This window comes from Xiphophorus maculatus, chromosome 20 (genome assembly GCF_002775205.1).
Source record: "Xiphophorus maculatus strain JP 163 A chromosome 20, X_maculatus-5.0-male, whole genome shotgun sequence".
NCBI lineage: Eukaryota > Metazoa > Chordata > Actinopteri > Cyprinodontiformes > Poeciliidae > Xiphophorus > Xiphophorus maculatus.
The window spans coordinates 24,430,797-24,446,804 of record NC_036462.1 but is presented as its reverse complement, the minus strand read 5'-3'; the positions used below and the strand labels follow the sequence as shown (position 1 = coordinate 24,446,804).

Genomic DNA, 16,008 nt, shown 5'->3' with positions numbered 1-16,008 from the left:
ACCCAGTGTCTTCACGTGGGAGCTGGCATGCTGCTGACCTCTGTGACAGCTCCTGGTAGGGAGAGTAGAGGCCAGGGCCAGAGGTCAGCGAGCACAACTGCAGTCATCATGGGACAGCAATGCGCAGCTCACACTCACACCCACCTAAATACCCCTCCCCCATGATGCAGTAGCAGACCGTTACCCCAGGCAGGGTAAAAAGCAACAAGAGAGCCCTGGCAATAAGACCTCCGCTGCCCCACTACACCTTTAAAGTAGGGATCAGTCTAACCTCTGACCTCCCTAAACCCATTCCTCCTCCTTCCAGTTTGAGGCCCCCCACCACCTCCTCTCGTGCTCTTCTTCTATTTCTGGCTGCACCCCTCCCCACCCCCCAGTCTGCTTCTGAGGCCAGTCCACCATTGTCTGTCCCAAAGCACTTACTCCCAAAGCCGCCTCTCTCTGCTTGCCTTCACTCTGCAGGGGGTCGAGAAGGGCGAGACGACTTAAGAGCACCCCCAGGATTTGTTCCGTTGCAGAGTGGAGGTAGCCCAGGTCTGCTAAAAGAATTATCCCATGCAGCAGCTAATGTTCTGCACAACATGCTGTCGAGTGGTTTTTCCCTTAACAAGCTATGCAAGGGAGGAGACAGAGGGTAACTGGGTTTTATGGTCCGCAAGCACATGTTTCCACTGAGGCAGGAGAAGAAAACCAGAATCTTTCTGAGGCATCACTGAACTTGTTTCTAAAGTTATGGATTGTTACAAAATCACAAGGAAGGTGTAAGCAAACAGTGAAACAGCAAAAGGCAAAATAAACTATTTAATTTCATTTAAATTACAGAAATTTAAAAAACAGTCATGCTAATAATCATGCTTTCACAATGTTTGCATTGGTTTGCAGCCACTGATACTACTGTGTCAGTGTAGCACAGCGAAATAAAGCGAAGTCCCTTGTACATATGTCTGTGGTCGACATGCTATGCAGTGGCACAATGCCAGCACACAATGAAAGCCAGAGACGGTGAGCCACTCATCACTTCTCCCTCTTTAACCCTTTGAGAGGAGCACAAAGGAGAGCTGACACACTGGCTGAGGAAAGAGAAAGGGCCAGGAGAGGGAGGAGGTGTTGGAGATTTCATGCTGTTTCAGCATCAATTTAAAAGTTTCAGACAATATTTTAATTTGGCTTGAGGGAACAGACAAAGTAGAATCTGAAACTATGACTCGCATGACAAGGGATCCACAACACAGTTTTGATGTCCAAAGTCCTTCGTTCAATTTTTAGCTTATTGTACAATTCTAAACGCAATAGTTTACTGTCAACTTTTAACAAAATTACAGATGTAAACAAGGAAGAAACCAAGAAAGTAAGGATGGAAGAGGAAACAAATCTGACAAGAATAAAGCGCTGTGGTCAGAACTGAAAACCGTCAAATATTCCTGTATCTTTTGAGGTTCTAAAAGAGAAAAAGTGCTTTTGTGACAGACTAACTGTGAAAAAGTGTCTAAAGATTCAGCTATACTGAAACAGTTTAATTTCAAACTCTGAAGTGCTCCCTGAAAATGTTCCCCAGACAGGTCCTACCTGACTCAGTCATAAAAAAAATTATTTAAAAACACACACACACACAGGCAATTTGAAATTATAATCTGAAGAAGTGAGAAGCCGGGATGCGTTTCAAAGAAATTCAGAGCAAAGATCTATTTTAAAAACCACAGCCTTCTGAAATGGATACAAAAAGACTTGGTAGATACTCTAAAGTATGTATTTTTTTTTCTTTTCAAGGCTGCATCTATAAAAATGTCTACCAAAAAACTAACCAATGAAATGCTAACTCTGAGAAGGTATTAATGAACAGTTATTGCCATCTGGTACACTAAATGCCTGTGCTGACATCAGGATGAACAGTTTATGAGCCATGGTGCATGTATGCATGTGTTACACAGATCCAACTCAAAATCCAATTAAAAAAGGAAAAAGAACAGCATCCTGCATGGATTTGCACACAAACACCCAATACCAATCACCGCCTCAGGGCCAACGCCACCCTGCTGCTGACCTCTCTGCATTAAGTCACCCTTCCTTCCGCTAACATGGATGTTCCTGCTTTGTAGTCCACAACGCAGCCACAGTAAAGGGGCCAAACAGGCAGCTAGCTGATTTATAGGCTAGCCCACAGCAATGCTTTCCCTGGGCAAGTGGCTCTCTTCAGAAGCCTGCCTTCTATTAGTCTTATTTACAGGGCTGGGAAGTACGGACAGCCTGAATTATTTAAGGTTCCCATTGGTAAACACAACAGGAACCTGGAGGGTATGCATACGCAAGACCAGGGAGGAGCAGGATGAAAGAAAAGAGTAAAAATGTAGGAGGTAGGGAGATTGAGAAGAATAAAGAAAGGGGGCAATTAAGAGGTGCAACACCATAAACATTTATCACAACTATTAAATGCCCATATGTGGAGTTTTGTTTCATCCTCCACATTGGGGAGGGCTATGTTACAAACTTCGCCACTCTGCCACAAATCCACTGCAGCAACATCCCATATACGGCCGTGCACATCTGAAAGCGCACGGACGATGCTCGGCTTATCACCATGCAAATACATGCAAAGACAGACACCCACAGCACGCTGCCTCATCTCTCACACAGTGGTTCTCATTAACAAGCCAAACATGCCTGAAGACGCCGACAGACTCTAGCGAGCACGGTAAACAACCATCGGGCTTCCTCATCTAAACTTAGACTATCTCTGCGAGCAAGACCGACAGAGAATCGCTGAGAAAGGCTTAAAAATAACGTAGAGCGACTTGCGTAACGGCGTATTCAGCAGGACAGGTAGAATCACTGGACAGAGCATCTTTAAGTTTTTCCAATAAACACACTAGTTGAGAGACATTTGCTGCATGTAATGTCACTTATATTAACCAGTTCTCAAACAGCTGACCAACACTTAATCCTAAACTGACTTTTCCAGATTGATTGAAAATACTTGCTGTAAAGAAACCAGATAGAGATAATTATAAGATTATCTCCATTTATGCATCAAATTACATCTGAATTACATTCAATTACAAAATATACCAACTACCTGACAGTGGTCTTCTGCAGACTGATGCAACTCCATCAACTAGTAGAAAGTAAAAACTTTGGTACTGGGCATGCCCGTGTCACATTATTATTTTAATGACAAAAATTTCTGTCAAATAGTTCCTGAAATTTGAAGTACTTTTATGAAATACAAAGAAAGTGGCTGAAGCAAAATGGATAGAGTAACACACCACTGCACTCCCACCCCTTTTCAAAGCCACGTGTTTCCCTGTGTCCAGTGAGGGCTGGCTTACACTCTGAGCAGATAGCCCCACTAATTACATCAGTTAGCAGCTTGATAAACTTGTTTTACTGTTAAATAATGGAAAAGGATGACAGTATTCATTCTGTGCAATGAACACTTGATAACTTTGCTTTGGCCCACATTTTAAATATTAAAATGAGAAATAAATGTTATCGATAACACAATTTTACCTTTAATAAACAATATTTTGTGTTATTTTAACAGAAGCATGTATGACTGTATCTTTCTCTATTAAATAAAAGCAATTAGGTCATGTTATGCATTTTGTTTTAAATGTTTTGTGCAGAAAATCTTAAATTGTGTTTTGTCAGTCAAGATTTTCATACCATGAGAATCTCATACTGGTCTATGCAGCTACTTTGTACAGACTTATGAACAAAAAGTGATTTGTCTCTCAATTTTCAAGACCAATTCTTAAAACTCAAAGAAAAAGGAGTTGAAACTGTACAAGAATTGACAGGACGAGGGAGTTATGTAGTGTAGATTAGCTCGGGAGTGAAGATTTACTCCCGAGCTCTGGAGTAAAATTAGACCAGAATAAAATAAGTGTATAGGTGTCATCTAATGTTACAGGAAGGAACTGTGGCTTCTCAATCGATAGCAGATTCAGACTCTTCTTCAAAAGAGGAAACACAACAAGAGAGGACTTTTTTTTTTTTACGTCCACATAAATCAGAGACCCTGGCCGCCTGTCTGACTCAGTGTCTGAAGGGAGATGGATGGAATGCTGACAAGAGTATTAGCATGCTGGGGAGGAAACCACAGATGCTGAGGCTGTGCCCGCTAGCTGCAGCGGCTGTGGGGTTTCCACACAAGGCCAGTGGGTCAGGAGAGGAACCAGATCTTATGAGTGCCACTAGAACCCAATACGAGCTGCGGTGAGCTGAGGGTCAGATACAACGGACGAAAATGTTTCTTTGGTTTGGATCAGAGCCCATTCCACAAATGAAATGTGGTTTATTCTCGGCCACCAAGCTAATCAACAACAATTAAGACAAAAGGACAACTTCAATTCGGTTCTCCAAAAGACAAATGGGGACTGCGGTAAAAACTTATTTCCAATTTGTAGCCACATTTATTGGATAATGTCAGATTTCTCACTCCAATTCGTCTTGTCGGAGAGGCCTTTTTAGTGCCTCCTTCAAAAAGTGTCTCCCATACCCGAGCAGCTGTCACTTTCAGCAGGCACCGAGGAGGACGGAAGCGGGGGAGGGGTCCTTTGAAGAAACTGTTAAAAGTGGGCGATAAAAATAAACTGGGAGAGAGGAGAAAATTAATTATACATAACAGACAGTTCACTTGGATGAGCACACGACAGAGGCACCAAAAAAAAGAAAAAGAAACTAAGGCTGCCTTCCTTAGAGACAGAAAGCAGCAAGACAGCTCAGCTCTGCCAAAGCTCTGGTCAAATTAATTTGGCGACAACTGAAGGGAGGGACGCAACAAGAATCTCTTTTTTTAAAGGAGGTCATTGAACAATGCACACTGAGCTTTCGTTTTTAAATTCTGCACACTTGTATTTACACGGAGTGCGTGGTTTAATACAGACAGTTTCCAGGGACCAAAATAAAGCTGCCAGTCCCCGAGTCTACCTTTAAATTCGACTCTGATTGGTGCTGATGAGGGTTTGTGCTGCCGTCTCACCAGCGAATTCACCTCTCAATATCATCAGTAATGCAGCGGCACTTTGCAGTTCAACACCACCTACCGGCGCTCAATCCCAGCTTCTTATGTGGGCCAAATGGAGGTCATTCCAATTTGAGCAGTCAGTCAAGACGGACCCGCCAGGTATTGGTGAGTGAGTTTATTATATATTAGTGCTCGTCGGCTGGATGGGCGTTGATACCGTAAGAGGCGTGTGTAGAACGTGGTTTTCAGATAGAGCTCTAACTGCTTCTTCATCTTTAGAGCGTTTAATATTCCTGCCGTTGTGTGGCTCCTCGCCTCGGGGCTCCAAGCAAAAACCCAGAGAGACTAAGAGAAATGCTCAGACAGAAGATTGAAAAATCACACTGCAGAGGAAGAGGTGGGACTCAGGTGTCAGAAGCACCAGGCTTCTGCACAGATTTCCACATAATAATTGTAATGCTTTCTCTGACTCAAATTTCCAGAGCTCTCAACGTAACTTTAGTGATTTTAAAGCAATCTATGCCAAATACTTCTACAGAGGTCAAGATTTGTCCTCATATTTGAACGTGAAAAATGTGATGCACAACAAAAGTAAACTCGTAGCAACATGCCACTCTAGCTATAACCTCTTTAGGATGACTGACACAAATGAAAACTTATGTAATAAAAACAAGCCATCCTCACCGGCTATTATATGACAACAGATATTACATTACAGCAGCAGTGAGCCAAGAAAGTGCTCACGCATGGCGGAGAGTCTTAGGTCTACAGCATACCAAGCCGTCTCTGACACAACCGCTACGTCTGTCAGAGAGGAGATCCTCTTTCAGGATGATAAATGCTTCCTCAATGAGCACCAATCTGAAAAGCAAGGATGGGACAGACGCTGGCAAACTACGAAGGCCAATTATCCCAGCAAGAACATCCCGGAAAACCGGTTGTACACAGACACACACACAAAAAAACGGAGGATCCTTAATCTGCCAAGGTGCTTGGAGAGCAAATGAAAGGCAGGAAGGTATAAGCCTTGCATGTACTGGGTGGATATATCTCTGGAAGGAAGACGAATGAAAAAGGGTGCATTTTCGAGTGGGTTAGCATTTGAAAAACAGAGAGACAGACTGGAAAAATTAAACATGATGGCAGGAGGAGAGTAAAATGAAGAGGGAAGAGGTAGACCACACTGACAGCGGGAGTGGGTGAGGCAAAAACGAAAGGAAAAAGAATGTGAGCAGGAAGAGAAGCAGAAGAGCATAGGCATGAGAGAGAAGGCGAGAAGAGGAAATGCCTAAAGATGAGGTTGGTTCAAAATGTCAAACTAGAAATGAGCACACAAGGAAGACACTACACACTGCAAGTGGTACCACTCCATAAAGAGGTCTGTAAGGACATTTTTCCAATCAAGCTATAAAAATCTGCCTAGTGCCTGCAGGAAATTCATTTAAATTCTCATTGGCCAAAATCCTTTATCAATAAAAGCACTAGCAGCACTACGGGAAAATATTAACGACCAGTTTGATTGTGTGCCGAGTGCAACTCCGTTTTTCACTTCAGCAAACCCCTTGCTGCTCTAGTCATCCACCAACAGTCTAATCAGACCTGCCGACTGAAAGATCCATAGGAATGCAACGCAGGGAGAAGCCACACAAAGGCAGGGCCAGAGGGGTGCAAAGTGCACGTCAGCTCAAATTCCAAAGTTTGGACATCACCGATTCAGTCTTAACAACACTGCAGCTGGGCAGACCGGATAGCGCTACCTCCTAAAACTCCTGACAGCAACAGCCCTTTGTGGCGCAGATCTGTATCATAATTAGGGACGATTGAGGCAAATTGCTTGTAATGTTCTGGCTGGGTTGCCAGCTTTTATGCAGAAACGCCATGCGAGATGACACTTTAGGGAAGCAAAAATGATTTACGAACATCTTTTGACTTGCACAGGAAACGTTTTGCACAATCTTTAAGCAAACAACACTAACCTCCCAGAGCGTTTGGGACAGAGTTTGAATGCTGGTATTTAGGCTGCAGCAATGTGATTGTGTGGACAAGCCTGAACATGTTCACATATTATTATCCTATTACAGCCTGACAATTACTCTGGCATTCTTTCCAAGAACAACTGATCACAGGTTATTCTTCATTTCAAGCAGACTTAGGCTAGACAAAAAAAAAGAAAGAAAAAAAGTTATTCTTAAAGAAATTGCATAAAATGTGCAACTCATGTACTGCAAAAATTATCTTGGATATTTCACAGTTAATATAAATGTCTACATACTCTTGAGAATACACACATGGACTGATTGCTGTTTTGCTAGCAACAGCCTCACTGATTCCCTACATCAAGCGCTGAAGGCAGATTAAAATAACTTCAAATAATTTGTCCTTTATCAAAACAGCAAACTGGCTTCTCCTTCACACAACTAGTGTGACATCACATACAGCCCCACTATAAATAATTAACTCACCAAAACACCAAGATCTACAAATTGAAGCTTCATAACAAAAACACTGGTGCATCTGAAGTTTATATAACTGCCTCTCTTTTCCACCAGCCCAACATTAATAGAAATGCTGTTTGTTTTGACAAAACAAGCTCACCACAGTCCCGTTGTGTGGCTGGTGAAATGTCTCTTTACCTGCAGCTGGACGCCACCTCTTAAGCAAACACTCCAGTCACGGTTCAAATCCCGAAACATTTACATTTGAATGCATCTCCTTTTAATTTAACTGAGGGAGGCTATTGCTCGGCCTCTCCGATCATCACGGTACCTTTGATTGTACAGATTATATCGGTAATAATCAATTATATTTGATAGTCATTAGTGATTTTGATACACAGATTTAGTATGGAATAAATCCAGTTAAATTTGCTTGTATGAAAGTATGACAAGTTGATGCTAGCTGGTTATTAGTCTGGCTATCTGCCCTGCAAAAACAGTAGTAGCTTAAGATGAGGGGAATGCAGGGAATATTTGTCAGACACCTGAACTTGTCTTTCTGGGTAGCATTTGAAATGTGTGGGAAATTTTCCTAAACCAGCTGACCAGCAATGCACAGCAACCTTTGGGAGAGAGGCTGCATCACCTGGGTATGCTGCAACAAAAACAGCTGGCTTGCGGATTGTGACATATCTGTGGCGACCGGAAATATTCCCACGTCTTTTAAAAAGGGGGGAATTGCAGTAGTTGTCTTGCAACCAGCTGATCGCCAGTGCACAGCAACAGGTGGAGGAGGGGCAGCACTGCGCCAGTCTATGTCTCAGACAGCAGGAGAAAGCTCAGGTGACTAACAAGTTTTAAAATCTCATCAAAAAGGATTTCAAACCATAACAGGTTCAAGAAAAAAAAATCTGAGCAAATTCTGAAACCATAAACCCTTTACGCCGGCTATATTTGCCTGTCCACCGATGCTGGAAGGAAAAAAAATATATAAACACTGTGGTCTCAATTGAGAAAATCACCCTCTTATCACGACCTGATATACTGTAGGACGTGTGCATTAATTTTTAAGGCAAGCTGCAGAGATTTCTGTAGATAAGCTGCACTCTGGCCCCAGTCATCCACCTCTTCCCGTCTCTCTTCTCGCTCTCTCTCAAAAAGAGACACATTTATATTTAAGCATCTGCTAATGTAATATAACAGATTAATTCAAGCAGCGTGCAGGGGGTCGAGGTGAGGTGTGACGACTAATTTGGTTAACAAGTATTTGATTTTAAAACACACACACACACACGCATAAATGAGGAGAATCCGATAGAGCAATGAGAGCATTTTCAATAGCTGACAACCAATGCGCACTCAAACACACCCACAGACAGCCCTCGCCTCTCACTCCATCCTTGCTCTGCTCAGAAATTGGGGGTGGAGTGGGAGAGGGGGGGGATTCAATTGCTGTCGAATAACAAAGCCCGCAAATTGCCTCTCATTCGTTAGCAGATTAACGCTCTTTTCACATCGCACAAACACAATTTCTAATTATTTCAAAGCTAATAAGGAGCATCGATTCCCCCCCCCCCCCCTGTCCCTCCCCTTAAGGAATCTAACCCAACTCCTCCCAGAGGTCTATTTAAAAAGCAAGTGTTTAGGATAAATGAAATAAATAGTAACGCATAAGGAGAATATGTATCCAAGAAACATTTAAGTGTCAAGCTATGAATACCTGTAATTATGCATAAGGGTGGTTGCGGTGGCATTCCTCCTCCTTCCTCTGAGGAAAAGCCACAGCAAGACGCACCCCGAGCTACCAAAACATCGATCTCCGAGGCTTGTTTTATTTCTTAAAGGTTTTAAACAAAAATCTAATTTTAACTGCAGACGGTCAGAAACTTAGCGCCCACTGCGCCAAAGCAGAGCGTACGAAGGAGAAAAACACCCAGCAGATAGTAGTTTCTGCGCCAGGTGTTTTACCCGAGGTCATTAAAAATGTTCAAATCAACCAAGACGCCTAAACAACTTGTTTCTGCGCGGATTCAATCCGAAACGTTCTGCACAAACCTCCGAACACACTCTCTTCACCTCCACCGGTCCCGGTTTCCCCACAGCTCTCCTCCAACTCGCACGGGGAGCCAGTCCCCGAGAGTCGGGGAGAAACACGGGGACAAAAACTCGCCACACGAATCAACAGCAAAATGTAGGAAAAAAGAAAAAGAAAGAAAATCATAACCTCAAAATTTCCACCTAGAACTCGAGCTTGTTCCACGCGAGAATAGGTCCCCTCGCGCCGGGTACTTACGGGTTCAAGTGATCCTAAGGGCTGATATCCCCGCCATGGTTTTAAATTCCACAACTTGGGCACATTTCCACGCTGGTCACACGGACTGGCGGCGGCGGCGGTGCTCTCTGTCCGACGGCTCCCCTGCGTGTGAATGGAGCGGAGAGGAGAGGAATGCAGCCCGTGCTCCGGGAGGAGGGAGGAGAAAGCGCACTGCCTACCGCTGCAGTACTCTACACAACCTTTAGAGGGCTTCACAGCACAACTTGTCAACACTTAGAGGATCTTTATGCTACAATCGCAAACTACAGTGTATTTTAATGGGATTTGGGGCGATAGGCCAACACATTGTAGCCAATAACAAGTGAATATTTAAAATGCGTACTGTGCAATTGTATTAACATTTTACTCTTGTATTCTTAAATAAAATGACAATATATGAATAGGTGTATCTCAATCTTAGGATAAATAAAGCGATTCTGTGTAGCATGGTTAGGTTTATTAGAGACAAAGGGTGAAAGTTTGAAAGAAATAATAATCTATCTTAACTCTACAACTATTTCTCATGCACTCCAGAAATCTGGACTTGGGGCCTATTATCCACATGCCCCACAAGACCAGATTAATGTGTTCTCTCTCCCAGAGTTACAAGAACACAATTACATCATTCTCCTCCTGCAGCCCTGGTTCTGGAGTTCTTGTAGCTTGTTGTTGTCATAACTGGGGCAGAACTTTTTCCTGTGTGACGTCAGAGAGAAATGAAGCTGGTGTGCTGCAGTGGCAGACTTGTGAAAATTTCATAGGCGTTCTGCACTCAAGTTCTGGTGAATTATCAAACATCATGATCAAAAGGTATATAGTCACCTTCTTGGAATCCTATTCCTTTCAACTTCAGAAATTATTTTCAACTTTTTATTGAGATAATGACATACCACATATACTCACACACATGCACGCACACATGCATGTACATACAGGGGATGCAACCCATCACAATTATTGAGCTGACACTGTTTCAAAGCCACAGTTGGGAAGCTATGAGCTCCATGTCTGTTGAGTAGCTAATATTGTCTATCGTTTAGCATTAAAATAACAAACTAACAGTTTAGACAACACCATTAGGACTGTAATGATAAATGTGAGATTTTTAGCAGCGTTGGGAATTGCTTTTCTGTTTTAGATAAAAGTAATTCGATGATTATTTGACCTTTAATTGCTTTTATGTTAAATGGTTTGTTTAATGAGGATCATTATACAATGAGAATCATAAGCTAGCATTCACATAAACTACTGCAATGTTGTGTTTTTCTTTTTTTTGCAATTTCTTTTTCATATCAGATATTCACTCCAGCCAGAGGCAATTATGATATGTTTACAGTAACTGTTTCACATAGAAAGATCATTAGTGGATTACCACCTCCTCGCTCCCTTCCCAGTGCAAACATAGTGCTGACTTAAAGATTCATGAAATACATTTTTTTTAAAAACTGGCAATTTGTAAAAGCATAGTTACATCTCTGGTGTATGGTGTAAGTAAAAACATGTTACCACTTTTCTGCTTGACACCAATAATAAACTGATGAGCCATTATTTAGAGGTGATTTAGATTCCGTCGCGTTGGATTTTGATCACCAGCAGATTTCAGCTGTTTAAATGCTCTGTGAATAGAGCACTGCTATGTTAGTGTACGTATGTCTTTGCAGTGAGGAAGCTTTTGGGATAAGTGAGTTATTCAAACAGGCAGCTCGGGTTACCAATTGCACTCAAGAGAGCAGAGAGCAAGATCTGGCACTAACCACACCACCTGGCCTCATGTGCTCAGTGTGTGTGTAATAAAGAGAGAGAAAGAAAAAGAGAGAGAGAGAGAATAGATGGATTCAAAGAGGTAGGTGGAATGTGAGTTTTTGATTGAGAATGATAAGGACATTTGTGTGTTTTGCGTGAATAAAAGACCAGATGAATTTCAGCACTTCTGAGAAAATTTCCCCTGGGTGAGTGCCACAACCCAACTTTGAGCTCTTTCCTAAAGCCTACTGTCTGTCTTTAGAATTGATTAGTTTGGTCATAGTAATACTAAAAGATTAGTCTCACTTACCACGTGAAAGGCCCCTGGACAAAACCGTCCTCCATCTAACTCTTAAACACTAACACATTGATTAGCTTTGGGTTACTGCGACTCACATCCTTTCAGCTCACTTCAGGCTTTGCACCATTATCATGGGAAGAATTGATAAATTATGAATTACAATGCTACCCTTATGAAAACTGGGATCAAAAGACAGCCTGCAATATGAATTGTCACTTCCTTTTCATAGCTCAGACATGTAAAACTCAAATGATAAAACAGTTCAAATGAAGGTACAGCTTCAGTATTCTTACCTACAGCATGCAAACCAAAAGTTGTTTTGTCTACAGTGCTCAGTGATGCTTTTCCAAATGAGCCAGATTAATCTTAGCTGTCATGATTTCACTAGGCAGTGCACAAGCTGAGCAGCTTGCGCTGAAAGCAATGAGAATATTAAATAAATTTATGCATTGCTGCTGTTTGCTCTCAATTTGCTTTTTTTTTTTTTTAAAAAATCCATGCACTATTAATGGGTCTGTGTTTGGCAAGAAGAACAAGCATTTTAAGGGAATGGAGAAGATACAAGAGCTGACTGATCATGGAGTGGGGAGAGAGAGTCGCCCTTGCCCTTGAAAGTACACAAACAATGCTCCGAAGTGCAGTAGCACAGATTCAAATACAGTTATTTGAAGTGACAGTCTGGAATGTATAGATGAGAAAAGAAAAATGTTGTGGAAAGAATGGCATAAGTCCTAAATGCAGTTTACCCCTGCATTAAAGCGTCATGGCAAACAGAAAGTAGAAGGTGCTCTGTCAAGTGGAGGAAAGAACTGAATGTCTTGACATACAAAATGCTGTATGATTAAACACTAACTCTAACCTTAGTCTTTAAAGGTCCCTACATGGTTGGCCAGAAGTGCTAAAATCAGTTCCCAATGCCACAGTTGCAAAAATGTCATAATTCTGTTGTCAGGCTCATGTGTTCTACCCCTCCTTTTAACAACCTCATTGGTGAACTTTTTGATTTCCCCTGCATACAAAACCACAGTGTGAGTGGTCAGAGTTTTGTGGGAATGTTTATCAGTAAAAAGCTCCAATGAAAAAAAGCACATTTTTCAGCCAGATACCAGAATGGACAGTTTTAAGGAGCAACCGGGTAAGGCCGCAAGGAAGTACGCACTGTTGGTCCAAAACACTGACTAAGCATCACCTGAACGCTTAGTCAAGACCTGAGTGATCTGTTGTAATGTGACAACTGGTGAATGCCCTTGCAAGACACCATATGTATGAAAGAGTGCATAAAATTCTGTGCACACATGCAGCTAAGATAGGCTGTGTTTACAGTACTATGTGATCAGAGATACAGAAATAGAACTGAATAAACTGACAGTACCTTGAGTTCTCAGTCTTTCCTGACAAAAAAGTAACATACTGTAATCTTATTCTTTTGACAGGGTTATTTTTAAAGCACTCAATGAAGTTGCTCTCAAAACTGTATTTTTCTTCCTTAAAAGCCATGAAAACATCTGATCTGCATCAATTAAGGGAAGCTAATCTGATGTGAGCCGGCGGGTGAAGTGCATGTTTGCTGGCTTTGTAACCTGAGGTCCAAGAGCTCAAGCTAAACAGGTAATGAGCCATTAATAGGCTAACAATGGCAACCAGAAGGTGGTAAAGTTATCATGTGGCTAAATTTCTCTGATCTGTTTATACAGTTGCTTTAAACCCATTTTTGATCATAGTCTCCTTATTTTTTGAATATGCCAAAATCAGACTAGGAGAAACTGAACTAGTAATTCCATTTTTGCTGCACCTAAAGGCTAGTCCAATTAATTTTACCAAAAGCATTTATTTTCGAGGGTCACACATCTTAATATAGCAATTGTTTCGCTCAGAAATGTTAAGTTTGCTTCCAACTTAAAATTTGGGAATTGGAAGCAAACTTCCAACTTCTACCATGATAGGTAATTGGAAGTTCCTATCCTACCATGATAGGATTACCCTATCATGGTAATCCATTCACCATGATAGGGTGTTATTCATTTTAACAAATACTCATTTACAATGGATAAAGGTGCCCAAAACAAATCATTGTTTGAATCTCAAAATTGCTGCCATTTTTCAAATCTTGTTTTGATACACCAGTGGTGTCCTTTTAAAGATCTTTTAGTGAGACCAATTATTTGATTGCTTTTCACAATGCTTCATTGCTTGCACCATTAATGCATTAAAACTTCTTGATATGGTATCTGAACCAAATTACTAGGTTCTGGTTTTAAAAAATATATGTTGGTGGTAAAATATAGCACTAAAAGCCTGTTTTACATGGGAAAGTAATGCAGGTAATTAGTAAATAAAGTCCATCTTAACTTAATTTCATCATTGTCCTTTCACTGCACAATTGTATACTTAAAACTAGTACATCGCAAAAAAATCCAATACAATACATTGAAGTTTGTGGTTATAAGGAGACCAAGAGACATGATTACTTTTGCTCTGTATTCAAAATATTACTTCAAATGTTGAATCATTTTCAGAAGCTTGAGCGTATTGGTACAGACACTAATCAAACTGCTACAAAAAGAGACATCAATAATGTCATTAGAAGATTGCGTAACCTGGATTAGGTGGAGGTTAGTGTATTTATTCTTTGCAGCATTATGCATAAGTTCCCCATTTCAAACCGCAATGTCTTTTCTAATGTAATATGAGTTAAACATATTTCCTCCATTATTATTCATTCAGGAGAGCTTTCACTTGTTGAAAAGCTTATGGGACTCAGGAGAGTTGTTCTTTGAATTGCTGCAACCTTATAGGCAAGCTCATTGGCTGTGATTTAGTGTGCATCTTTTCATAGACCTCCATTATCAATTAACTGTAAGTGCACACCACTGGGAATATCCTCAGTCGCGTATGTCCGCCGCATTAACATCTATCCATGAATCACCTGTCTGTGCTGCTTTTCTGCTGAATGTTCTCCTCTGGGCAGCAATCTGTCATACACTGAAGGAAAAATACTAGTAAGTTAATAATTTGCAGCTGGCTGCGTAACATTTTAGGCTTTCACAAATCTGATTAACAGTTGAGTTCATGGTGAATGAGAGCTAAGCCTGAAGACTGATTTCGCTAATTAGGAATGCTGCAGAAGAGTTTGACCACCATGAAAATATAGGAAACCTGAAGTGACGATAATGATTTGCGATCCTTCCTTTGATGGACCTCATTAGGTGGTAAATTGATAAGCTAACGGTCTGCTGTAACCTTTAAAATACCTCAGGACGTCTGTGGAAAACAGATATTCGCTATCTGACATAGCAATCAATTTGCTATCAAGTCAATTAGGGGGAAAGGTTTTATGAAGAATATAAGTGAAATAGAAAACAAGAAGGGCTTTGATCATACAATAATAGAGCCATATAATTAGAAAAGCACATCTTAAGCAACACATTTTAAATGCATTGCTCTTTACTTCAGGTTTCATCTTCTCTGCAACTATATCCCTGACTTGTCTACTGTGGTCCTTCCTGTTTGTCAGTGTTGTCTAACAAACATCATGCCTTCTACTACAAAAAGGCAATAACTACTTATAGGTAACCCTGAGGGAAGCTAGATGCAAATTATTTTATTTAGCAACATTAAAATAAAGGGGGGTGGGGGAGAGAAATGTCTATACATACCACTATGTGATATTTTAATTGATGAAAAATGTTCAAACCTATGTTTCATTTTACTTCCAGCTCATAGCAATGCTCTACTTTGTGTTGGTCTCTCAAATAAAATCCCTACAAAATACAGAGGAGTTTGTACTTGTAAAGTGAGAAAAAGTTTGAGTGTAGGGTTACCTTTCAAGGCACTGTGTAATGGGCAGGAATTTTGAAAGATAGGTCATCATAATTAAAATCTAGGTGAGTCAAACTAGACCTAATTAGTTACAAACAGCCTCTGTGTGCCATGGCTCAGCTGCCTTCAAACACAGAATATGGCCTTTCTCCACCGGCTTCTGATGTGCTCGCCTTGGGATGTTCAGTACAGGGAGAATGGCAAACACGGCGTTTGATTAAACACTGCCACTTCCCCCCACGATCAAAACTGCAGTCCCTTTTGATATTGGACTTTTTTTCTTCCTCTTTAGCATTACAGTGCAAGAGATACAGGACAATGTAAGGACAAATGTAAACAGATGAAAAAGAAAGCTTTGAGGCTGTTAAGCTTTTCATGTGTCCTCTAGGAGTTCGGCTCTGCTAGGTGCAGTCACTTTCTCCTGCTAAATTCT

The 16,008-nt window shown here is 41.2% G+C and overlaps 1 protein-coding gene across 4 annotated transcripts in view; it reads right to left on the bottom strand.

Moving 5' to 3' along the window:
- plxna1 (plexin A1) overlaps nucleotides 1–9,816 on the bottom strand; it is a 219,682-nt gene extending 209,866 nt beyond the window's left edge. For all 4 annotated transcript variants that reach the window (XM_014468382.2, XM_023325775.1, XM_023325773.1 and 1 more), the window contains exon 1: nucleotides 9,692–9,816. The gene's annotated coding sequence lies outside the window, so the exon portion shown is untranslated. The remainder of the gene's footprint in view (nucleotides 1–9,691) is intronic.
- Nucleotides 9,817–16,008: the final 6,192 nt, after the last annotated feature.